Source organism: Pleurodeles waltl, chromosome 3_1 (genome assembly GCF_031143425.1).
Source record: "Pleurodeles waltl isolate 20211129_DDA chromosome 3_1, aPleWal1.hap1.20221129, whole genome shotgun sequence".
In the NCBI taxonomy this organism is placed as follows: domain Eukaryota; kingdom Metazoa; phylum Chordata; class Amphibia; order Caudata; family Salamandridae; genus Pleurodeles; species Pleurodeles waltl.
The window spans coordinates 468,414,376-468,441,392 of record NC_090440.1 but is presented as its reverse complement, the minus strand read 5'-3'; the positions used below and the strand labels follow the sequence as shown (position 1 = coordinate 468,441,392).

Below are 27,017 nucleotides of genomic sequence, written 5' to 3'. Positions count from 1 at the left end.
AATATGGGCGAATAAGATAAGAAAGCTCACCATTTATTTTTAAAAAATATAGATATATATATGTATATATGTTCGATGGCATGTGTAGCTGCAGATACACATGCTGTGTACAGTCCGCCATCTGGTGTTGGGCTCGGAGTGTTACAAGTTGTTTTTCTTCGAAGAAGTCTTTTCGAGTCACGAGACCGAGGGACTCCTCCCATTTCGAGTCCATTGCGCATGGGCGTCGACTCCATCTTAGATTGGTTTTTTTTCGCCATCGGGTTCGGACGTGTTCCTTTTCGCTCCGTGTTTCGGGTCGGAAAGTTAGTTAGAATCTCGGAAAAAAACGTCGGTATTGTTTGCGTTCGGTATCGGGTTAGTTAGAACAAATCGACACCGAATTCTGAAGAGCTCCGGTGGCCCTTTGGGGTTTTTTCGATCCCCCGTCAGAGCCTGGTCGGCCCGGCCACGTGCGACTTCAAGGCTCATGGAACGGACCCCATTCCGCTTCTGCCCAAAATGCCATCACAAGTATCCATATACGGATCACCATCTGGTCTGTAACTTGTGCTTGTCCCCCGAGCACAAGGAGGATACTTGTGAAGCCTGTTGAGCGTTTCGGTCGAGGAAGACGCTGAGAGACCGAAGAGCCAGGAGACTACAAATGGCGTCCACGCCGACAGGTCAAGATCGTTTCGAGGAGGAAGAAGAAGCTTTCTCCGTCCACAAGTCGGATTCGGAAGAACTCGACGCCGAAGAAACAACCAAAACCGTGAGTAAGACGTCAAAAAGCAAGACTCACGAGAAGTCTACAAAAGCCCAGGGGACGCCACCGCCAACAGGCCATGGCTTAACCCGAAAAATAGGTGACCCATCCAAGGCACCGAAAAAGGGCATGCTAGTGTCGAAGTCATCCGACTCCGGTCGAGATACAGCCACACAGCAACCTCGGAGCCGAGACAGCGGCTCCGAGAAACTTCGGCACAGAGATATCGGCACCGAAGAATTTCAACACCGAGACACCACGCCGAAAACAAAGAAGGTTTCTTCGGAGCCTAAAAACACTTCCGAAAAGGTTTCAGTTCCGAAACAGCCAGCCTCGGAGCCGAAAACTAGTTCCTATACAGAGGAACAAGGATTAACCTCCCAATTACACAGATTTGGAGAGGAGCTTCAAGCTGTAGAGCCTGACTACACGCAAAGAAGGCTTCATATTCATGAGGACACAGGGAAGATAACTACTCTTCCCCCAATCAAAATAAAAAGGAAACTTGCCTTTCAACAAAAGGACAAGCAACCACAAGCAAAGGTGGCAAGGAAAACAACCCCACCACCGTCTCCACCACCATCAATACATGCATCACCAGCAACAACTCCACCACTGATGCACTCACCAGCTCATACCACAATGAGTCAGGATGATCCCGATGCACGGGACCTCTACGATGCTCCAGTGTCTGACAATAGCCCAGACTCTTATCCTACAAAACCATCACCACCTGAGGACAGTACATCCTATACACAGGGCAAGGGCAGCCGAGTTTCACAATGTCTCCTTACATTCTGAACCAATTGAGGATGACTTTCTCTTTAACACCCTATCCTCCACCCATAGCCAGTATCAATGCCTACCCATGCTCCCAGGAATGCTAAGACATTCAAAACAAATTTTTCAGGATCCAGTTAAAGGCAGAGCCATAACTCCAAGGGTGGAGAAAAAATATAAGCCACCGCCCACAGATCCAATATATATTACAACACAACTAACACCAGACTCAGTAGTTGTGGGGGCAGCTCGTAAGAGAGCCAACTCTCATACCTCAGGCGACGCACCACCTCCAGACAAGGAGAGCCGCAAATTTGATGCTGCGGGAAAAAGGGTTGCAGCACAAGCAGCAAATCAGTGGCGTATTGCCAATTCACAAGCACTTTTGGCAAGATACGACAGGGCTCACTGGGATGAAATGCAACATTTCATCAAACACTTACCCAAGGAGTTCAAAAAAAGAGCGCAACAGGTGGTGGAAGAGGGACAAAGTATCTCAAATAATCAGATACAGTCTTCCATGGATGCATCAGATACAGCTGCAAGGACAATAAACACTGCAGTCACAATACGAAGGCGCGCATGGCTGCGCACTTCTGGGTTCAAACCGGAAATCCAGCAGGCTGTCCTCAATATGCTGTTTAATGAACAGCAATTGTTTGGGCCGGAGGTAGACACTGCCATCGAAAAACTCAAAAAGGACACAGATACAGCCAAAGCTATGGGCGCACTCTACTCCCCGCAGAGCAGAGGCACATTTCGGAAAACACCTTTTAGGGGAGGGTTTCGAGGTCAACCCACAGAAACCACAACCTCACAAACAAGGCCTACCTACCAGGGTCAATATCAAAGGGGAGGTTTTCGGGGGCAATTTAGAGGGGGCCAATTCCCAAAAAATAGAGGAAAATTCCAAGGCCCCAAAACCCCTCAAAATAAGCAGTGACTCACAAGTCTCACACACACCCATCACATAACACCTGTGGGGGGAAGACTAAGCCAATTTTACAAACTTTGGGAGGAAATAACAACAGACACTTGGGTCTTAGCAATTATCCAGCATGGTTATTGCATAGAATTTCGCCAATTCCCTCCAAACGTTCCACCGAAAACACACAATATGTCAAAACAACATATAGATCTTCTAGGACTAGAAGTTCAAGCATTGCTACAAAAGGACGCAATAGAATTAGTTCCAATTCAACAGAAAAACACAGGAGTTTACTCACTGTACTTTCTAATACCCAAAAAGGACAAAACTCTGAGACCAATAGTAGATCTCAGAACACTAAATACCTACATCAAATCAGGCCACTTTCACATGGTCACGTTACAAGACGTAATCCCACTGCTCAAACAGCAAGACTACATGACAACATTAGATCTAAAAGATGCGTATTTCCATGTACCAATACATCCTTCACACAGGAAATACCTAAGGTTCGTATTCCAAGGAATACATTACCAATTCAAAGTGTTGCCATTCGGAATAACAACTGCGCCAAGAGTTTTAACGAAATGCCTGGCAGTAGTAGCTGCACATATCAGAAGGCAGCAAATACATGTGTTCCCGTACTTAGACGACTGGTTAATCAAAACCAACACGCTAAGACAATGTTCACAGCACACAAACTACGTCATACAGACCCTTCACAGGCTAGGTTTCTCGATCAACTACGCAAAGTCACACCTTTTGCTGTGTCAAACACAGCAATACTTAGGAGCGACAATCAACACAGCAAAAGGGATTGCCACTCCAAGTCCACAAAGGGTTCAAACATTTCACAAGGTAATACAGGCCATGTATCCAACACAAAAGATACAAGTCAAAATGGTAATGAAACTCCTAGGCATGATGTCTTCATGCATAGCCATTGTCCCAAACGCAAGATTGCACATGCGCCCCTTACAACAGTGCCTAGCATCACAATGGTCACAAGCACAGGGTCAACTTCTAGATCTGGTGTTGATAGACCGCCAAACATACATCTCGCTTCTATGGTGGAACAGTACAAATTTAAACAGAGGGCGGCCTTTCCAAGACCCAGTGCCACAATACGTCATAACGACGGATGCTTCCATGATAGGGTGGGGAGCACACCTCAATCAACACAGCATCCAAGGACAATGGGACATACATCAGAGGCAGTTTCACATAAATCACTTAGAACTGTTAGCAGTATTTCTAGCGCTGAAAGCATTTCAACCCATAATAACTCAAAAATACATTCTTGTCAAAACAGACAACATGACAACAATGTATTATCTAAACAAACAAGGAGGGACACACTCGACACAGTTGTGCCTCCTAACACAAAAAATATGGCATTGGGCGATTCACAACCACATTCGCCTAATAGCACAATTTATTCCAGGGATTCAGAACCAGTTGGCAGACAATCTCTCTCGAGATCACCAACAAACCCACGAATGGGAAATTCACCCCCAAATACTAAACAATTACATTCAAATTTGGGGAACACCTCAAATAGATCTATTTGCAACAAAAGAAAACTCAAAATGCCAAAACTTTGCATCCAGGTACCCACAAGATCAATCCCAAGGCAATGCTCTATGGATGAACTGGTCAGGGATATTTGCGTACGCTTTTCCCCCTCTCCCTCTATTTCCATATCTAGTAAACAGGTTGAGTCAAAACAAACTCAAACTCATACTAATAGCACCAACATGGGCAAGGCAACCTTGGTACACAACACTACTAGACCTTTCAGTAGTACCTCATGTCAAACTACCCAACAGACCAGATCTGTTAACACAACACAAACAACAGATCCGACATCCAAATCCAGCATCGTTGAATCTAGCAATTTGGCTCCTGAAATCCTAGAATTCAGGCACTTAGACCTCACACAGGAATGTATGGAGGTCATAAAACAAGCTAGAAAACCTACCACTAGACACTGCTATGCAAATAAGTGGAAAAGATTTGTTTATTACTGCCATAATAATCAAATTCAACCTTTACACGCATCTGCAAAAGAAATAGTAGGATACTTACTACATTTGCAAAAATCTAACCTAGCTTTCTCTTCCATTAAAATACATCTTATGGCAATTTCTGCTTACCTACAAATTACGCACTCAATTTCATTGTTTAGGATACCAGTCATAAAGGCGTTTATGGAAGGCCTAAAGAGAATTATACCACCAAGAACACCACCAGTTCCTTCATGGAACCTCAACATTGTCCTAACACGACTCATGGGTCCACCTTTTGAGCCCATGCACTCTTGTGAAATGCAATACTTAACGTGGAAAGTTGCATTTTTAATTGCCATCACATCTCTAAGAAGCGTGAGTGAGATTCAAGCATTTACCATTCAAGAACCATTTATTCAAATACACAAAAAGTTGTTCTACGGACCAATCCTAAATTTTTACCAAAAGTAATCTCACCGTTCCTCCTAAATCAAACGGTACAATTACCAGTGTTCTTCCCACAACCAGATTCGGTAGCCGAAAGAGCACTACATACATTAGACATCAAAAGAGCACTAATGTACTACATTGACAGAACAAAACTAATTCGAAAGACAAAACAATTATTTATCGCCTTTCAAAAACCTCATACAGGAAATCCAATTTCAAAACAAGGCATTGCTAGATGGATAGTTAAGTGCATTCAAACCTGCTATCTTAAAGCTAAAAGAGAACTGCCTATTACACCAAAGGCACACTCAACCAGAAAGAAAGGTGCTACCATGGCCTTTCTAAGAAATATTCCAATGAACGAAATATGTAAGGCAGCAACATGGTCTACGCCTCATACATTTACCAAGCACTACTGTGTAGATGTGCTAACTGCACAACAAGCAACAGTAGGTCAAGCTGTATTAAGAACATTATTTCAAACTACTTCAACTCCTACAGGCTGAACCACCGCTTTTGGGGAGATAACTGCTTACTAGTCTATGCACAGCATGTGTATCTGCAGCTACACATGCCATCGAACGGAAAATGTCACTTACCCAGTGTACATCTGTTCGTGGCATTAGTCGCTGCAGATTCACATGCGCCCACCCGCCTCCCCGGGAGCCTGTAGCCGTTTAGAAGTAGATCTTAAACATTTGTAAATATATTACTTAAAACTTTATTATGTACATACGCACTCACTCCATTGCATGGGCACTATTACTAGCATACACAACTCCTACCTCACCCTCTGCGGGCAAAACAATCTAAGATGGAGTCGACGCCCATGCGCAATGGACTCGAAATGGGAGGAGTCCCTCGGTCTCGTGACTCGAAAAGACTTCTTCGAAGAAAAACAACTTGTAACACTCCGAGCCCAACACCAGATGGCGGACTGTGCACAGCATGTGAATCTGCAGCGACTAATGGCACGAACAGATGTACACTGGGTAAGTGACATTTTCCATACATATGTGTGTGTATATATGTATGTATGTGTGTGTGTGTGTGTGTGTGTGTGTGTGTGTGTATATATATATATATATATATATATATATATATTTTTTTTTCTTTCTTTTTTTTGGAGAATCAGAACAAACTGACATGAGTTAATGTCCATTACATAACAGAAGACAGTGCAGTTGGGTATCAATTCACCAGATATCAGCATAGAATACATTAATGACGATCTGAAGACATATTGTGAGAAAACTCGCTGTTGCTGATTGAGGGGATACTGTACAGGACTATGATTCGAAGGAATTGTTCATCTTAAATATTAATGATAATTCAAAGACTAACAAAAAGAAACTGTTGTGTTCTATTACTATTGGAGGTTTAACAGTACAAATGTATGCGGATTCTGGGTCTCCAGATACTTATTGTAAACGAGGAGATATAGAGGGCCAACTTTGAGAAATGTCTAGGGGACAAATTGTTAGATTCAGATATTTGTACTGAATGATTTTCTGGCGAAAAAGTTTTTACATTGTAGGTTATAGATCTTTTAGTATTCAGATTTAAAACTAGAGTCAGTTGGTAAACTTTGTGTTGCAGAAAAAGTCCAGTGGTTCTACCGTGAAGAGATCCAGGGAATTTTAGATGTAATATTGAATCCCAACAATCCTGACCCTGATGGGATTTTGGATGAACGTGAGATAATGAGTGATGAAATCTTGAAAAGTTCAGTAATGAAATAGGTAAACTTAATAGATTTGAACATCGCATAGTCTTAAAATCTGATGCCTGTCCAAAAATTCATCAGGTGAAAAGTATTCCAATATTACTCAGAAATGAAGTAGGAAAAGAATTGGAAAAATTGGTCCGTGTAAATATTATAGAACCTATAAAACTGTCTGAGTGGATTTCACCAATATTACTAGCCAGACGAAGACTGTGCATTGATCTTTGCCATTTGAATAATAATATTGTAATGCATAGGTTTCAGCTTCCAAAAAATACAAAGACGTTAGCTGTAATAAAAAACGCTACTTTTTTCCCATCATTGACTTCTCAGGGGCACACCACCAAATTCCACTAAGTGAAGAGAGTAAGAATTTAGGATTCTTTACACCTACAAGATGTTTCCAGTATAAAAGAATACATTTTGGGTAGGCATTTGCCCGCCGCAATTCGCCAAAGAATCATGAACTAGCTTTTTGGAAAACATAAAAATGTGAGTTATTTCCAAGGTGATATCTTGATTTTTGGCAAAGACAGACTGGAGCATTGCAAGGTTTTAGTTGAAGTTTTGGGTATCTTAGAAGAAAAGGGTTTGTCTGTGGAACATCCTATGTGTAAATTTGCTGTGAAATCTTTAGCAAACCATGATCATGTCCTGTGTGGCAAAGATGTTATTACTAAGCCATCAATAGTAGAAAGTGCTCCACATCCTATGAATAAGGATGAAGTGAGATCATTCCTTGGGTTAGTTGAATTCTGTTCTAAATTTTTGAAGGGGTTCTCTTATAAAGTATTTAAAATGGGACAATTACTAAAGAACAAAATGAAACGGATGAATGTAAAAAAAGAACTTGAAGATATAAAAAGCCTTCATTGAAGCTCCAATTTTGAAATGTTTTGACCCAGAGTTTGTCGATATTTGAGAATATTGTTACTGTGGATGCCAGTAATGAAGGTTTAGGTGGCGTCCTTTCACAAATACATTCCAAGAGCAAGGAGCGCACAGTACGTAGTGACCACAAAACTTCGGTTAAATTATTAACCACTGAAGGTTTGTTCAATGCTTTTGCTAGATTTGCAAGAATGTCAATGAGATTGCAGGACTTCATATGTACCAGGAAAAATAATTTTCTTGCAGATTTTTTGTTTTTGTTTTTTTGGTTACAAATGCCTACTGATATGTCCTGAAGATGAGTGGGAGGACATTCAAATCGGTTTGCTAAAGCTTAAAGAAGAGGAGTGGAAAAGGATCAGATATGTGGAACATGGTTGGCTGAGGAAATCTTATGTTTCTATGGAGTTGAAACCTTTTTCGGTGGTCAGAAATAAATTATGCGTCATGCAAGGATTTGTTTACAGAGGTGGAAGTATAATTTCTCCTTTGTCATTAAGAAAGGACATTGAGGAACACTGTAGTATTGTGAAAACGAAACAGAGTAAAAAATGGCGCTGGTGGCTGGATATGGACGTGTGTAGAGAGAATAGGATTGCGTTTTGTGTGCCAATTCTGATAAGTCATTGATAACACTAAGACCCAATATGTGTGAACCAATTGTTCCAAGTAAGCCATGGAACACTTTGGCAATCGACATTATGGGACTGATTGGTAGACACGCGAAAACACCATCGCACTTATTGATATGTTTTCTAGGTGGCCTGTGTTGACGGTGGTGGATAAAATCAATTCTGAAGATGTTTTGAAATGTATTGATAAACTGTTTGTAGATGAAGGTTTACCAGTGCAAATTATTAGTGACAATGGTGTTCAATTTGTGTGTAAATTATAGAAAAACTATTTTGAAAAGGTAGGAATTAAACACAGAACAACTTCTTTATTTAATACTAGTGGAAATGAATTAATTGAAAGGTTCAACAGAGTATTAAAAACACCATACATTAAGCAATAAAGAATGGTAGCAAAATTAAGATTTTTAAGACATGGATGTATTGAACAACAAACACTCCATGGGGCTTTGGGAGTTTATCCATTTGATGTCATGAGAGGAAGAGGAGAAAGAACTAAATGCAATCCTGAGTGGATATTACAAACCTCCAATTTCACAGGTACAGTGGAAGAGGTAAGGGAAAAGAATTGTTAACACACAGAAAATATAGTGAGTTGTTTGATCTTGAGAAGTTCAAAGAGTGTGGAAATTAAGGAAGGATTGTGGGTGAAAGTACAAAACATCCCTGGAAAGGGATAAAGTCAGTTCTCAGAACCACTGAAGGTGAATAAAGCTTTACTTAATGCTGTCCAGCTGAGTGACATTAAGGTGGGGAATCTGAGAAGAAATGCCATTTTGAAAGGTGACAGCATTTTATTTGAAGGAAAGTGCATGATAACTAGTGGTGATGAGGAGATATTAGATCATGTGGAACAGGGAGACAAGCGTTTTGTGGATGTGGAAGGCCGAGTGTTGCAGTAAGGTGGAATGGATAAAGAAAGAGATGGAGTTGAGGAAGGGAGTTCTGAATGTAGGATTGAAAATGGGAATAAAGGAAAAGATGGTCATAATAAAAGAATACGCTTAAGGCCTAAATGGATGCCAGATTTTTGTGTGTGAAGACATACAGGAGGAAAGTTGAGAGTTCTCTTCTCTTTCTAATTTTATTTTATTTTTATTGTTTTTTAGTTATGTATTGTTTTGTTAAAGGGGGAAGATGTGTTTTGCTCAGCTAGATTTAATTAAAGCATTGTTAAAATATATTAATATGTTAAGCAAATTAGGAGATGTTAATACAAAAATTAAATATCAGTAGCTGTGTTCACTTGAATGTTCTTATCTAGAAGTTCTGATTCCATTGTGGAATGGGACTTGTTGACAGACTTTGAGAGGATTAATTTGGGAAGAGCTGTGTATCCTGTATGCTTCATTGTACGGGTGTGTTCTGCTTGGCTTCAAACTAAGAGGGAACGAGGCTAAAGAATGCCTCACCTAGTCTGTGTAAATATGATATTAAGTATTAACATGTGCATTTAATTTGAATGCAGCAAAACATGTGCATCTACTAAAATAATCACAGCAGTTGAATAATAATAATCAGAAAAAATGCAATATATCAACAATGAACATGTATGCAGTAAAAAAATATATCTATGTATAATTCATGCCCACAGCAAAGCTAGATAATTAAGAATTAAAAATGCATCACCATGGAGATCAAATCCAATATCGTCCTTGTCCTTGCCAGAGTCCAGTTGTGGAACCCTGGACAGCTGAGACAGGAGAAATTTTCCCCAGTGGGACTCTGATTTTTCCATGCAATGCATCCATCCTCAGAAATGAGTTTGTTTAACCTCCTCACCAAGTTTCCCCACCTTATATACCTTAAACTCAAGAGGAAGGTTCTGGTAACCTCCCCCCTTCCTTCGAGTAAGTTGTGAAATTCAAGTGCTGGCTGTAGTTGGTCAGTGTTGAAAAAACACAAGAGGATTGGCCAGATGCCAATGTGTATTTCCAAGACAGAGCCATACCTTTCTCTGCTATAAACATTCTCATCCTTGTACACACTTATCATTGTCACCCATGCACTCATCAGCAGCAGACTAGACTACGGTAACGCCTTCTACGCCGGCACCACACTCAAACTCACATGCAAATTCCAGAGAATCCAGAACACAGCTGCGCGCCTCGTCCTTGGCCTCACCCGCCAGGAACGGATCTCACCACACCTCAAAACCCTTCACTGGCTCCCCATAAACAAGCAAATCACATTCAAGATCCTCATCCATGCACACAAATCCCTCCACAACACCGGCCTGACATACCTCAACGAAAGAGTGAACCTCCGATCAGCCAACCTCGCCCTAGCCACAGTCCCCCGCATCCAACGCACCACCACAGGAGGCAGGTCCTTCTCCTACCTCGCCCTCAAAACCTGGAACTCCCTCCCCACCAACCTCTGCAAAATCAAAGACCTCCTGCTCTTCAGAAAGAACCTCAAAACATGGTTGTTCAAACAGTGACCCTCCTGCCCCCCAAGCCTCCACCCAAGCGCCTTGAGACCCTCAAGGGTGAGTAGCGCGCTTTATAATTTTTTTTTTTTTTTTTTTTTATTGTTGCATCCAGCATGTTATGTTCCCTTCCCTGTAGAGAAAAGTGAAAACACGTTAAAGGTAGAGAACAAGCTGTGCGTGGAAAAATACCTGCCTCACTGATGTGACTGCAGTTAAAGCTAAGCTAAGCACAAAATGAAATCAGTGGTCAAGATGGGCTCAGTGGTTAAATACAGATAGCACAACAGAATGTTTCAATAAAATATAGTTTTGTAAAGTATTGTGTGTAATAATACTTTATATCTGTCTTCTAATATTGATTATAAACATTAATTTTTCTTTTAATGCCCTTTTACAAAAAACTGTAATTTTCTCAGACCGAACATTGGTTTTTATAAAAACTGTTTTTTAAATGCTGAACCAGGGCTGGCTTTAGGCGGTGCGACCGGACCGGGGGCTGACCTGGATGGGGGGCGCCGATCTTAGCGGTGTGCTGTGTTTAGCAATAAACTTAGGAAAACTGAAATTTAAAAGCCCCTGCTGAAAAGCTCATTTTGTGTCCAGCCTTCAAAAAGCAATTAAAATGTGATTATAAATTCAGTTCTTGCTAGATAGAGAGCAGCATTGTGTCTAGCTGCAGTCATGCCTTGATATAAAGTAGCGCAGAGGGTTAATATGCCTGCTGTAAAGAATAGAAATAAAATTGATATGAATGGCTGAGTGGATTAGTAAGGCCAGCCTTTACAAGTGCTTAAAAAACAAATGAAATGTATGGGAGAGGGGCTATGGGGAGATAAGGGGCACTTTTGCTGGGTAGTAGTGAATCCGAGGAGGTAGTCCTGGGGAGGGAGGTACCAAAAAAGATTGTCGCACAGGGCGCCACAAGCGCTAAAGCCGTCCCAGTGCTGAGCTATAGTGTTTGGATGTCTGCAGTAAACAGAAATTACATTTTAATTTTGTTATTTCCAAGCAGTCCTGGCTGGTGATCTTCAAAAAATAGTGTGGAGGTAACAACTTTTCAGAAATCTCAATGAGTGCGTTGGTGAAGTAAGTCAGTTTCAGTGGCTACAGGAAGTTGAGTTTAGAAAACGTTTCTGACTGTAATAAAAAAAAGATTGAGCCAAATCGTGCACGGTTTTTACATAAATTTTTTAAAATTCACAGACCTTCTAGGGCTTATCTGCTGTGGTTCACGGGCCTCTAAGATTCTTCCATTTTTATTACTGTAACAAGGAAGGAAGAACTCTGTACAGTACTTAAAGGACTGCTGTGTGACCAGGGCTGGTGTCTGCACGACAGCCAGTATCTCAGAGGTGACGAGACATCACCTGAAGTCTACACTTTCTGCTAAAGTTTCTGAGGGTCTGCCTAGAAGGCTGCCTGCCTGCCGAGAGAATTAAGGTGCTTTCTTAGCCCTGCAGGAGGAAAAGCAAGCATGGTCCTGGGATTGGGAAAATCCAGAGAGAACTAACAACTATAAGGTGGTGAAGCTCAAAGTGCCATGAATGTGGGAGAGGGTCCCCCGATCTCATGAAGCAGTTCTGTTTGTGAACCACATCAGTACTGTGCAGGAACTCATTATCTAGTATGGTCAGCAGTCCACCATAACTGAAAGACTGGGAAGGGCATGCTGATCGACCTGGAGACTGCACTTGCCGCAGTAATGCAGGAGGTTGAAATTGGCTCTGAGGCCGCACCTGCTATCTGAGTCCCATCTGCATCTGTACCAAGCAGGCTGCAACTGCTAAAGACCAGAGCTACCACAGGAGCTACCATGCTGAACTTTAGAACATCATCAAGTTCCAGGCGAGGCAACTGCGTTGGCCCTCACAAGTCAGAAACTGCAGCACAGAAAAAGTACCACTGCATTTGTCCATCCTACAGCCCCTGGACGGCAGCACCAAGACACCAGGTAAGAAAGTGGCTTGAGAACTGTAAGAGAACAAGAGACCGACATCTGCAGTACAAGCTACAACTTTTTACAAGTAACCACCAAGAGTTGAAAAGCGTGCAAACATTTTGGGTACATATACGCTCTCTGGGGTAATTGGGCTAACTGAACCTTTGCCTGATTGGCACAGTATCCCAGAATAGGCACAAAGGATACCAGATGCTGGGAGCTCCATTAGCAGGTAGAGGTTATCGAACTGTGTTGAGCTGCAAGACGGCCAACAGGATTTCAAACCCTGTCCCTCAGTCTTCTAATTGCCCCTGTGTAGTATTATGTGATGCCTTGTTATTAAAGTGCTTTCTATTATTCTAAAGATAAGCACCAGACTGGACAGTATGTTGTTGTGTCTTTTGAGTTCTGTGCTCTTGAGTTCTAAGCCCTTGTCCCCCATACTATCTCTCTGCGAAGCCTTTGACTGCGCACACTTACTCCCCAAGAACGGAAAGGGTGTACTTGGACCAGTTTGCCCATCCATAGTTGGACCGGCCCCAGGATACCAGCGGCAAACTACCTCCGCCACCACAGTTGACCCAGTAGCCCCTTTCTGTCCTAAGGCCCATAATGGAGTATGACAGTCAGTCTGTCGATATGGTACGATCAACTTTATTTGCTACTTTTCCATAGCATGAAAGTGCATAACATATACAAATAACAAAAGTTTGTTAGATCATAACCACTTGTTAAAAAAGCCAAACCCGTACCTCAGACGACGTGCATAAAACTGTCCCCCACATAACCCCCTTCCCTGAGATTAGACATACAAAGTAATATGCAAAATTTTCATTAAAACAATAATAAACGATGAACATATCATCCTAATTTAAAATTACAATCCTTTCCTCAATTTTAAACAGTGCAAGCTAAAAACAGCCATCACCTGCCAAATCGCGGGAAATTCCAGTTTCTTTTAAAAGGAAAGGGCCGGCCTGCATTGATGAAAATTGTAATACTTTAAAAGGGGGAAAATAGCATGTTTACTCTAGACCGCATAAAACCGACATAAATAAATAAAATTTAAGTCCGTTTGAGTGAATATACCATCAGGGGCAAGGTCTTAGCACTTCAATGAGACACACAGGGGGATGACCCAGCATTAAAGATAAGTAGTTTAGCAAAACTTTGTAAGGGCGAAAAGGTGCTGTAAATTTTGAATGCCTGATAAGTGTACTACTGATTATTATTATTTTTTTTTTTATTTAATTTTTTTTTTTTAATTTGGCTCTGCCCTTACTCCCCTTGTGTGCACAGTCAGTCAGTCATTATCAGTCCCTAACTCACCCTCTGTTACTCTTTCAGCCTCTTCGACTCTCACTCAATTGCTCTTTCACATTCATTCACTTTATCCCAGTCAGTTTGTCATTCACTTTCTCTGTCACTCTCTCTTCCAGATACACCCGCACCATTTGACCGTTGCTTATTATTTTGCTTATTCCCTGCTGCCTGTCACTGTTCCTGCTTATTTTCCAAAGCTGAGTAATTGTCAGGCACACATCTCCCTGTCTATGCTTTTCCTGATTTTGCGAGTCCCCCAGTCACACATGTAGTGTGATTTGCAGTACCAGACTCTATTTGGCTCTGCACTGTCAATGACCCGGTATGTACAACTTTTAGTTGCTTGGAACCAGCAAGCACTCTGTTGCAGCGCTCTGAGGCCATCTTGAATGCCCAGCTCCGCTCAAACAGCAATGGCTGTCAGCACTTTGAATACAAATAAACATTGTTTATGCTTTTTATTATGCTTTTTTTTTTTTTTTTTTTACGTGATAAGTCAGAGAGTGACACAGACATGGAACATGTATACTCAAGTCCAGCATGTCTTCGCCAGTGAGGAGAACTCGTTCAGGCTGGAAGCCGGCGTTAAAATGCTTCTATGTAGTCAGCTCCCTTTAATTAGCCACCAATGGGCTGATTAAAAGTAGTGCACAGTGGTGTCTGCATGGAGATACCACACTACATGATTAAGACTTGACCTCTTCACTTATGTTTCCGAAGACATATTTTGCCTGGTAAATTTCATGCCGGAAAGGCAAAGTCCCTGTAGTTTTGCTACCTGCATGTTCTTCCCAATACTGGCACCAAAACTCATAATTGAACAGCATAGTGGTAGGGAGTCTGACCAGAAACTGTGGCTATCTATTTTTTTTTTCGTGCCATATGTGCAGTGCAAATCAGAATCGAGCTCCAACACAGACTCATTTGAGAGTTGTGGGAAAGGGTCACTCTATATGGTTAAAAGAAGCTTTTTGGCGTGAATAAAATTTAAATAACATTTGCCTGATTGTGCCTTTTAACAAGACGCTGGAGAACATAAACACTCCCTATTTATTTTATTTTTTTATGAAAATTCTACTTTTTTAAGCGATAGAATTCCACCCTGAAGTCTCAAACAATATGAAATAAATGTATTTTTAAATTAAACATAACTTAAGATGTTGTTATGAAAACTTTATTTTTACTCAAAGAGCAAATCCGTGCTTACTTATACTCAGAAGCAACTAATTAAAGAACAAATTAAAATTCTTTAATAGGTTACACTTTTTCAAAAAGAGGTTTTCCTGGAAAGATTTTTTCAGTAAAAACAAGGAATCCAACTGGTACATAGTACTGCTGTTTCAGATTATTTTTCAGCGAGTGAGTAAAGAATTATACACGTGTTCTAGTTTACAGTCTGACAGAGTAGTCCGACAGAATAGGAAGGACGAAATGGCAATTCGATACCACTATACTAGATCGAGACACTGCATGACCTATTGAATGATCTCGAGCATCTCAACTTAAGGGCTCCTAATTGAAGGTGTCGGGCAGCTAATCCACCAGCGGCTTCCTATTATTCCCCCACTGCAAGCATGGCAATAGATTACACCTTCTACTCCCTCACTGTTTCAGCAAGTCATCTCCTTCAGTTTAGGAGGCAAAGGTGATAGTGATCACCGCCCACAGGAGACATCTAAACTAGTAACTGCATCTACACTCAATAGGCCTCTGGAGACTCCAAATTCCATCTTTACTGTCAACTATAAAAGAATTAAGTTTACACAATCAACTATAGGGCATATGTGTAAGGAAATGCCTCTTTGGCATGGTTACCCCCAGACTTTTTGCCTTTGCTGATGCTAAGTTATGATTTGAAAGTGTGCTGGGACCCTGCTAACCAGGCCCCAGCACCAGTGTTCTTTCCCTAAACTGTACCTCTGTCTCCACAATTGGCACAACCCTGGCACTCAGGTAAGTCCCTTATAACTGGTACCTCTGGTACCAAGGGCCCTGATGCCAGGGAAGGTCTTTAAGGGCTGCAGCATGTCTTATGCCACCCTGGGGACCCATCACTCAGCACATGCACACTGCCTCACAGCACCCTCAGAGTGCCATGCCCACCTCGCACTACCTGTGGCATAGGTAAGTCACCCCTCTAGCAGGCCTTAGCCCTAAGGCAGGGTGCTCTATACCACAGGTGAGGGCATAAGTGCATGAGCACTATGCCCCTACAGTGTCTAAGCAAAGCCTTTGACATTCTAAGTGCAGGGTAGCCATAAGAGTATATGGTCTGGGAGTTTGTCAAACACGAACTCCACAGTTACATAATGGCTACACTGAAAACTGGAAAGTTTGGTATCAAACATCTCAGCACAATAAATGCACACTGATGCCAATTTATTGTAACATACACCCAGAGGGCACCTTAGAGGTGCCCCCTGAATACCAACCCGACTTCCAGTGTAGGCGGACTCGTTTCTGCCAGCCTGCCACACACCAGACATGTTGCTGGCCACATGCGGAAAGTGCCTTTGTCACTCTGTGGCCAGGAACAAAACCTGTACTGGGTGGAGGTGCTTCTCACCTCCCCCTGCAGGAACTGTACCACCTGGTGGTGAGCCTCAAAGGCACCACAGGGCATACCAGCTAGTGGAGATGCCCGCCCCTCTTGCCGCTGCCCCCAACTTTGGCGACAAGGCTGGAGGAGCTAATTAGAAAAACAAGGAGGAGCCACCCGCCAGTCAGGACAGCCCCTAAGGTGCCCTGAGCTGAGGTGACTCCTGCTTTTAGAAATACTCCATCTTGAGAGTGTAGGATTCCCCCAATAGGATTAGGGATGTGCCCCCCTCCCCACAGGGAGGAAGCACAAAGAGGGTGTAGCCACACTCCAGGACAGTAGCCATTGGCTACTGCCCTCCCAGGCCTAAACACCCCCCTAAATTCAGTATTTATTGGCTCCCCAGAACCTAGGAAACTAGATTCCTGCAACCTTAACAAAGAAGAAGGACTGCTGACCTGAAGCCCCGCAGAGAAGACGGAGACGACAACTGCTTTGGCCCAAGCCCTACCGGCCTGTCTCCCAACTTCGAAGAAAACTGCAACAGCGACGCATCCAACAGGGACCAGCGACCTCTGAAGCCTCAGAGGACTGCCCTGCACCCAAGGACCAAGAAACTCCCGTGAACAGCAGCCCTGTACAAAAACCTGCAACTTCTTTGCAACAAAGAAGCAACTTTAAAGACTTCACGTTTCCCGCCGGAAGCGTGAGACTTCCCACTCTGCACCAGATGCCCCCGGCTCGACCTGCAGAAAACCAACACCTCAGGGAGGACTCTCCGGGGACTGCGAGCCCGTGAGTAACCTGAGACAACCCCCCTGAACTCCACAGCGACGCCTGCAGAGGGAATCCAGAGGCTCCCCCTGACCGCGACTGCCTGTAACAAGGGACCCGATGCCTGGAACCAACACTGCACTTGGCAGCCCCCAGGACCTGAAGGAACCGAACTCCAGTGCAGGAGCGACCCCCAGGCAACCCCCTGCCTAGCCCAGGTGGTGGCTGCCCCAAGGAGCCACCCCGCTGTGCCTGCCTGCATGGTTGAAGTGACCCCCGGGTCTCTCCATTACTTCCTATACAAAACCCGACACCTCTTTTCACACTGCACCCGGCCGCCTCTGCTGTGCCGCTGAGGGTGTACCTTCTGTGCCTTCTTGTGTCCCCCCCGGTGCCTGACAAAACCCTCTGAGGACGCGGGTACTTACCTGCTGGCAGGCTGCGACTGGGGCACCCCTGTTCTCCATAGGCGCCTATGTGTTTTGGGCACCTCTTTGACCTCTGCACCTGACCGGCCCTGAGCTGCTGGTGTCGTAACTTTGGGGTTGCCTTGAACCCCCAACGGTGGGCTGCCTATGCCCCAACTTTGAGACTGTAAGTGTTTTACTTACCTTCAAAACTAACCTTTTCTTACCTCCCCCAGAATCTGTTGATTTTTACACAGTGTCCACTTTTGAAATAGCTTATTGCCATTTTTACAAAGACTACATGATATTGTGTTCATTCAAAGTTCCTAAAGTACCTAAGTGAAGTACCTTACATTTAAAGTGTTTGATCTAAATCTTGAACCTGTGGTTCTTAAAATAAACTAAGAAAAGGTATTTTTCAATATAAAAACCTATTGGCCTGGAGTAAGTAAGTGAGTGTGTGTTCCTCATTTATTGCCTGTGTGTGTACAGCAAATGCTTAACACTACCCTCTGAAATGCCGACTTTTCGACCACACTACCACAAAATAGAGCATTGGAATTATGTATTTTTGCCACTGTCTTGCCTCTAAGGGGAACCCTTGGACTCTGTGCACACTATTTCTTACTTTGAAATAGTATATACAGAGCCGACTTCTACAATATGCCTCCGTCTGCAGTTGTGCTTCGACAAGCACAAAGTGGGTGAGCGGAAAATGTAATAGGAATGTGAGAGTCATTTATCATCAGCCTGGCAGACGTTTTTGACGTACCAATCAAAACCAAACCTTGCCATATACTTAATAAGGTGGGGTGCATGCCAGAGGTTAAATGGATCGATCTTAAGCAGTGTAAAAAAAATAATCTATAAATTGAACCTTAAGGTATCTCTGTCACAACCCTTAAGACCCCACTCTACAATCATCACCTCAACAGCAACAAAAAAAAATATATTGAAGAGGCTGAAGTGAGCTGCCAACAGATCGTGAGAAGAGGAGATGTGGACAAAGCTGTTCACGGATATCAAATACAATGACAGCGCACGATTTTGGGAGACCATCAACAAGCTATTACGCCTGCTGCATGGTGGTGTTTACTCTCACATATCCAAAGAGACTTGGGCCACGTACATTGGTGACCACTTCAATCACACAACATCTCGAAACCCATATGGCCAGAATCCAGCAAAATACCAATAGTCACTCCTCTTGACATTGTCCAAAGGTAATAATCTCCTTCAGCCCCGGCTCGTCAGTCACCCATCGAACCCGGGTATTCCCCTAGGCACTCTGAACAAATCCAATCATGTGACAATTTGACAAAGGCAAGAGAGAAGTGGCTCTGGCCCCCAAAGGCATCCCCCCGGCAATCTTCAAACAATTGTGGAATTTTGGGCTGAATCTTTAGAGCCACTTTTTACGAAAATCAGGATTTTTGGCTTAATTCTGCCCTCTTGGAGAGGATCAGTAATATCTCCAATATACAAAAGCGGGGACAACTGTCACTTAGTCGCCCTCATTGACAACAAGGCAAAATATTTTGCAGGAACACTGCTAGAGGAGTTACAGACATTGGCAGCAGTGAAAGCAATAATATCTCTTAACCATACTGGGTTTTCAAAAACTTCTGGCATGACAACAAATATCTTGGCCCTGTCTCTATTGATAAATAACGTAAAAGCCTCAAAACAGCATCTTCATTATGCTTTATCCACTATAGGTCTGCTTCCGATCATGTGGAACGGGCCAGGCTCTGGGGAAACCCAAGAGGGATCTGGGAGCCCAGGCTCTACTGGATCTGCTTATTGCTCTTCATACAGACACATGGGTGCAAGTCAAGGTAGGAGAAAGAACACACCTCTCAAGGCAAATACCAACGATCAAGGGGCTGAAACAGGGGTGTGTTCTGGTTCCTTCTTTATTCAACCTTTTTGTTATGTTGGGAAATCATCTATTGTCACCCAGCCTTGTGACAACATGCATCAGGTCATAATGGCATGAATGGAATGTTGGCACGAGGCTGGTAACGGAGCCTCTCCCTCATTTACCCAATTTTATTTTTCACCCGATTTTATTTTTCACCCAATCTTCCTTTGCTATCCTGCCACTTTTACTCCTTGCTTCTCTTCCTTTACCTTGCTCCTCCAACCACTGTGGTGCCATTTTGTTTTGGGTTTCCTACCTCTCATTCTCACAAAAGAATGGGCACACAGCAAATACCTACGATTTGTCATTGTGGGAAGACATTATCAATTCAAAGTACTACCAGGGTAACAACCACCCCAAGGGTATTCACAAAATGCTTAGCTGTATTAGCTGCATTTCTCAGAAGGCAACACATCCACGTTTTCCCATACTTAGACGATTGGCTCATAAAAGCTAATACCATCCAGAAATACCAGCAGCATACCCAGTACATCATAAATCTCCTTCACATTTGGAATTTACAATAAACTATCTCAAATCCTATCTTCAACCTTCACAGATACACCCTTATCTGGGAGCAATTCAGAATACTAATTCATTGTTGACATATACAAACCAACCAAGGATTCAGGCTTTTCAAACTCTCATTGCTCAATTACAGGAAGAAAATCATACTTACACAGTAAAACTAGTGAGGCAACTATTGGGGATGATGGTCTTGTGCATTGCCATTGTTCCCCATGCAAGACTACACATGCGTCCACTACAGCAGTGTCTCTCTCGTCAGTGGTCTCAGTCACAGGGTCCTCTTCAGGATCTAGTGTTGTTGGACCGCCAGAGTCACCGCCCTCTGCAATGGTGCAATCCCACCAACCTTTCAAAAGGGCGGCCCTTTTAGGACCCTGTCCCTCAGATCACTCTCACAACAGATGCATCACAGATTGGTTGGGGAGCTCACCTCAACAAACTTAGGATACAAGGAAAATGGGATCCCATTCATCAGATTTATCACATCAACTATTTAGAGTGACTAGCTGTCTTCCTAGCGCTCAAAGCATTTCTGTTACAAATACCACACAAGGTGATATTAGTCCGTATAGATAACATGACAACTATGTATTATATGCAGAAACAGGGGGGTTGACACACTCATCTCATTTGTTCCCTATAGCTCAGACAATTTGGGAGTGGGTGATTCACAATCGCATTGAATTACTGGCAGAATGTCTCCCAGGAATGGACAATCAGTTTGCAGACCTATTACGCAGGACTCAGCAACAAGTACACAAATGGGAAAGTCACTCACAAGTACTTCACCCATACTTTAGCCTCTGGGGAACATCAGAAATAGATCTCTTTAGACCGTAAAAAACTCAAATTGCCAAAACTTTGCGCCCAGATACCCATACCCTTAGTCCAAAGGCAATGCTCTGTGGATGAATTGGTCAGGGATTTTCTTACGCTTTTCCGCCTCTCCCACTCATTCCATTTCTGGTAATCAAATTGAAACAAACATCACTCACAATGATCCTTTTAGCTCCCACATGGGCAAGTCAGCCTTAGTACACAACACTATTGGATCTGTCTGTGGCTCCCCATCACAAACTTCCCAACAGACCAGACCGTTTGAGTCAAAAGAAAGGTCAAATCTGACAACCAGACCCCAAAACACTCAATCTTGTGATATGGCTTCTGAAGCCATAGAGTTTGGATATTTCGAACTTCCTTCTGAATGTACAGACCTTCTTAAAGAGACATGCAGACTTACAGCTAGACAGTGTTATGCTGCAAAATGGAAAGGTTTTGTACATTACTGTCAACCTAAACACATTGATCCACTCAAAGAGTCAGTACAAGACATTGTTATTTTCTACATTTACAAAAGGCAAACTTAGCATACTCCTCCATTAGACTTCATTTAGCACCCATAGCTGCTTACCTCCAAAACAGACAAGATATTTATTGTTCAGAATTCCTTTTATTAAGGCATTTATGGAAGGACTTAAGAGTTTTCCACCCAGGGTTTCTCCAGCTTCAGTATGGAACCTTAACATTGTACTTACTAAACGTATGGGTCCACCATTTGAACCCATGCATTCCTGTTCTTTGCAATTTCTTTCATGGTAAGTTGCCTTCTTAGTAGCTATAACTCACTAAGACTTGTCAGTGAAATACAAACGCGCACCTTAGAGGAACCTAAACATAAAGTCGTTCTTAGGACAAGCCCCAAATTTCACATTAATCAGTCAGTTGTTACCTGTTTTTTTCCCCACAACTTGACTGTCACTGAAAGTGCTCTGGATACACCAGATGTCAACAAGCTATTATGTATTACATTGACAGGACAAAACGTTCTCGAAAATCAAAACTACTTTTTGTAGCTTTTTCAATGCCTCACAGAGGTAATCTGATTTTACAGGGAGTGCAGAATTATTAGGCAAGTTGTATTTTTGAGGATTAATTTTATTATTGAACAACAACCATGTTCTCAATGAACCCAAAAAACTCATTAATATCAAAGCTGAATATTTTTGGAAGTAGTTTTTAGTTTGTTTTTAGTTTTAGCTATGTTAGGGGGATATCTGTGTGTGCAGGTGACTATTACTGTGCATAATTATTAGGCAACTTAACAAAAAAAAATATATACCCATTTCAATTATTTATTATTACCAGTGAAACCAATATAACATCTCAACATTCACAAATATACATTTCTGACATTCAAAAACAAAACAAAAACAAATCAGTGACCAATATAGCCACCTTTCTTTGCAAGGACACTCAAAAGCCTGCCATCCATGGATTCTGTCAGTGTTTTGATCTGTTCACCATCAACATTGCGTGCAGCAGCAACCACAGCCTCCCAGACACTGTTCAGAGAGGTGTACTGTTTTCCCTCCTTGTAAATCTCACATTTGATGATGCACCACAGGTTCTCAATGGGGTTCAGATCAGGTGAACAAGGAGGCCATGTCATTAGATTTCCTTCTTTTATACCCTTTCTTGCTAGCCACGCTGTGGAGTACTTGGACGCGTGTGATGGAGCATTGTCCAGCATGAAAACCATGTTTTTCTTGAAGGATGCAGACTTCTTCCTGTACCACTGCTTGAAGAAGGTGTCTTCCAGGAACTGGCAGTAGGACTGGGAGTTGAGCTTGACTCCATCCTCAACCCGAAAAGGCCCCACAAGCTCATCTTTGATGATACCAGCCCAAACCAGTACTCCACCTCCACCTTGCTGGCGTCTGAGTCGGACTGGAGCTCTCTGCCCTTTACCAATCCAGCCACGGGCCCATCCATCTGGCCCATCAAGACTCACTCTCATTTCATCAGTCCATAAAACCTTAGAAAAATCAGTCTTGAGATATTTCTTGGCCCAGTCTTGACGTTTCAGCTTGTGTGTCTTGTTCAGTGGTGGTCGTCTTTCAGCCTTTCTTACCTTGGCCATGTCTCTGAGTATTGCACACCTTGTGCTTTTGGGCACTCCAGTGATGTTGCAGCTCTGAAATATGGCCAAACTGGTGGCAAGTGGCATCGTGGCAGCTGCACGCTTGACTTTTCTCAGTTCATGGGCAGTTATTTTGCGCCTTGGTTTTTCCACACGCTTCTTGCGACCCTGTTGACTATTTTGAATGAAACGCTTGATTGTTCGATGATTACGCTTCAGAAGCTTTGCAATTTTAAGAGTGCTGCATCCCTCTGCAAGATATCTCACTATTTTTTACTTTTCTGAGCCTGTCAAGTCCTTCTTTTGACCCATTTTGCCAAAGGAAAGGAAGTTGCCTAATAATTATGCACACCTGATATAGGGTGTTGATGTCATTAGACCACACCCCTTCTCATTACAGAGATGCACATCACCTAATATGCTTAATTGGTAGTAGGCTTTCGAGCCTATACAGCTTGGAGTAAGACAACTTGCATAAAGAGGATGATGTGGTCAAAATACTCATTTGCCTAATAATTCTGCACTCCCTGTAAAGAATGGTTTAGCTTGATCGATAGTCACGTGTATTCAAACTTGTTATCTCAAAGCTAAAAGACAATTACCAGCAACTCCTAAAGCACTCTCTACCAGGAAAAAAAGGTGCTTCGTGACCTTCTTAAGAAACATTCCAATAGCAGATATCTGCAAAGCTGCCACTTGGTGTACACCTCACACATTTACTAAACATTATTGTGTAGATGGTTTAGCACGCTAAAAAGCAAATGTTGGTCAAGCAGTCCTCAGGACACTTTTTTAAAGCTACTCCAACTCCCACAGGCTAGCCACTGCTTTTTTGGAGGGGACTGCTTTGCAGTTTATGCAAAGCATGTGTTTCTACAGCCACACATGCCATTGAACAGAAAATGTTACTTACCCAGTAGACATCTGTTTGTGGCATGCAGTGCTGTAGATTAACATGCGCCTTCCTTCCTCCCCAGAAGCCTGTAGTGATTGAAGTACAAAATATTGTAAATATGTATATACATTGCATGGCCATATATATGTGTGTACACTCTACCTCATCCGCCTGTGGGAAAACAATCCAACAAAGGACTCGATGCCCATGCGCACTGTCACTGAGAGGAGGAGTCACTCGATCTCGTGACTCAAAAAGATTCTTCGGAGAAAAACAACCTGTAACACTAGATGGTGGACTTATGCAAAGCATTACTTGCCACAAACAGATGTCTACTGGGTAAGTAACATTTTCCTTTTTCACCATGCGCGATATTTGCGAATATTCGAATAACCAAAAAAATGAAAAACAAAAACATTCGCAGACTCATTCATACATTAATTCCTTCAGTTATACATGTACTCAGAGGCTCATGTGCCCTCTCACAAACCCACTCATGCACCCGCTCAGATCCACGCATGGATTCAACCTCCCACTTTCAGAACTACTCAGACACTCACTCGCAGATCCAATGACAGAGGCAGTCCATGAATTTGAGTGTAGAGAGAAACTACCTTTTAAGGGGTTGAGGTGGTTGGATCTTTAGCATCATACAGTGGGAGTGCCATGATCCTCCTGGAGGTCTTTAGATACTGTATACATTGTTCTGAATACCAGACGAGAGGTTGGAAGAAAGGATAACACAGTGACTGGTTGAGCAAAACGCAAGAAGTAGTTGACCATGAGAAGGGCTTGCTGGTCTTACACCAGTGTTTAGCAAATTCATCTTTCCATGCTTATAAAAGGAGGGAGTAGAACAACTGCTATCACCTTGTTGTTTCATTAGTAACTGTGTTTACCTTGATATTATTATTCTCCGTCTTAATGAAACAATATAATTGTATTCTATAGCATTAGTCCTCTTCATAACAAGGCTTGAGTTGATTATCTGTATTAAAAAAGGCAATGTTTACTTTAATTTATCATTAACTGAAACATTGTTTTTTTCCTAACTCTTGATTAGTCTTTGAATCCCTAATTACCTTGCATCAATTTTCATAAATTCACCTGAAATTAAGGCAAACTTGTTAACTCTGCATCTTTTTTTTATTTATTTTAAATCCATTTTCTTTCTTTTTTTCAGGTCCTGGATTTTATTTTTTATTTCTGTCTAACAGATCTTGTTTGGTAAGTGAGTTTGTCTTTTCATTGTATTCATCCTTTTTACTTAAAGTAGAGCACAGTTTACTCTAGAGTACAAGGTGAATGTGTATACATGGAAATGGGTTGCATGCCATAAAATATGTTGGCTTTTTAGGGCCTGCGAGTTTGTGTCGTAGTGCATACACTCGCTTGCGAGACTGTTGTGTACAGTAAAGGGCTTGGAGCCCACCTGTCGCTTACAATTTGTTGGCTTGTGTGGCACTATTCTTTATAGCTTTGTAATTTGTCACTGCAATCCAGGCATCATTTACATTCCTCTGTGTGGAGCAGGGACCAAGCACTGATTGATTCAGCTTAATCAGTGCCTGTCCACTGCACCCGACGTAATTGAGGCACTATTTTGTTATTTTCACTTGTAGTGCCCTGCAAACCGAAGGCTTGTGACTGGCAAAACGGGCCAGGACAAACAAATTTGCAGTTTTTTATTTTTTTAGCTAGTTTTATTTCGTTTTGCCAAGTCGTCGTCTATCACTTTGCACTTGTGTTTTCTTTTGTTTTTGCTCGTGGGCACTGTTCTCTAGAGATTATGATTGTCTTGTTCTAAATATTTCAAAGCAACATTGTTTCTTTATTATGTATAATTTCTGAACTGATGCTTTAACATAAACATTCAGTACGCCCAAATCCACACCACTCCAGTCTGCCCCACTACAATCCACCCCACCTCACCCACCCCACTCCAATCCAAACCATTTACCCAAGTACAATCCACTCCACTCCAATCCTTCCAACCCAGCCCAATCTAATCTGCCCCAAGCCAGTTCTCCCCACTCAAATCTAAAACAATCTGTACCACTCCAATCTGCCTGGCTGTAATCTACTGCACTCCAATCCAAAAAAATCTGTCCCACTCCAATCCAAAACAATCTGCCCCAATCTGAAACTATCTGCCCCACTGCAATCAGCTGCATGCCAATCCTAAATAACCTGCTTCACTGTAATCCAAAACAATCTGTCTCACTCTAATCCCAATCTGCCCCACTCCAATCCAAAACAATCTCCCTCACCCAAGTTAACCCCACTCCAATCCACCTCACCCCAATCCAGCCCACTCCATCCCAATTCACCCAATTGCATTCCATTCCACCCTAGTGCGTCCTGCACCAGTCCAGTCCACCCATTTCCACCCCAGTCCAGTCTACCTCACTCCAATTCATACATCTCACCCCAATTCATACACCCCACGTCACTCCAATCTAATCCACCCCACCCCACTTCAATCCAATCCATCCCACTCCAGGCAGGTCCACTGCTACCCAGTCCACCCACACCACCCCAATTCATCCCACTCCACCCCAATTCATCCCACTCCAATAGAATCCATTTTAATCCACCCCACTCCATTCCAGCCCACATCAATCCACCCTACTCCAGTCCAAGCCACCCCTTCTCCAAACCAGCTTAATCTACCCCACTCCAATCCTCTCCACACCAATTCAACCTACCCCACACCAATCCCATCCACCCCACCGCAACCCACCCCACATCAGTCCAATCCACCCCACCTAGCCCAATCCATTCCGATCCCCTTACCGCTCCCCAATCCAATCCACCTCTCCCCAATCCAATCTTCCCCCCTGTTCACCCCATCCTCCCCATCCAATCCACCCCCCTCAATCAAATCCACCCCACTCAATCCAGTCCACCTCACCCAAGTCTGATTCACCTCAATCTGATTCACACCAATCTGGTCCACCCCAGTCCAACCCACCCCACTCCAGTCCACCCCACCACGGTAATTCATTTCACCCCAAGCCAATCCAGTCCACCTCACCTTAATGCAATACACCCCACTCCACCCCAAACCACCCCAATCTGATCTACCCCTCCAGTCTGCTCCCACCCCACCCCAATCCAATGCAACCCACCCCATTCTATTCCAGTCCACCTCACCGCACTCTACTCCA

The 27,017-nt window shown here is 42.9% G+C and overlaps 1 protein-coding gene across 4 annotated transcripts in view; it reads left to right on the top strand.

Annotated features, from left to right (window-relative positions):
* The window catches only part of AKAP13 (A-kinase anchoring protein 13), a 1,053,268-nt gene that overhangs the window by 32,919 nt on the left and 993,332 nt on the right, over nt 1-27,017 (top strand). For all 4 annotated transcript variants that reach the window (XM_069222739.1, XM_069222736.1, XM_069222738.1 and 1 more), the window contains exon 2: nt 25,031-25,074. The gene's annotated coding sequence lies outside the window, so the exon portion shown is untranslated. The remainder of the gene's footprint in view (nt 1-25,030; nt 25,075-27,017) is intronic.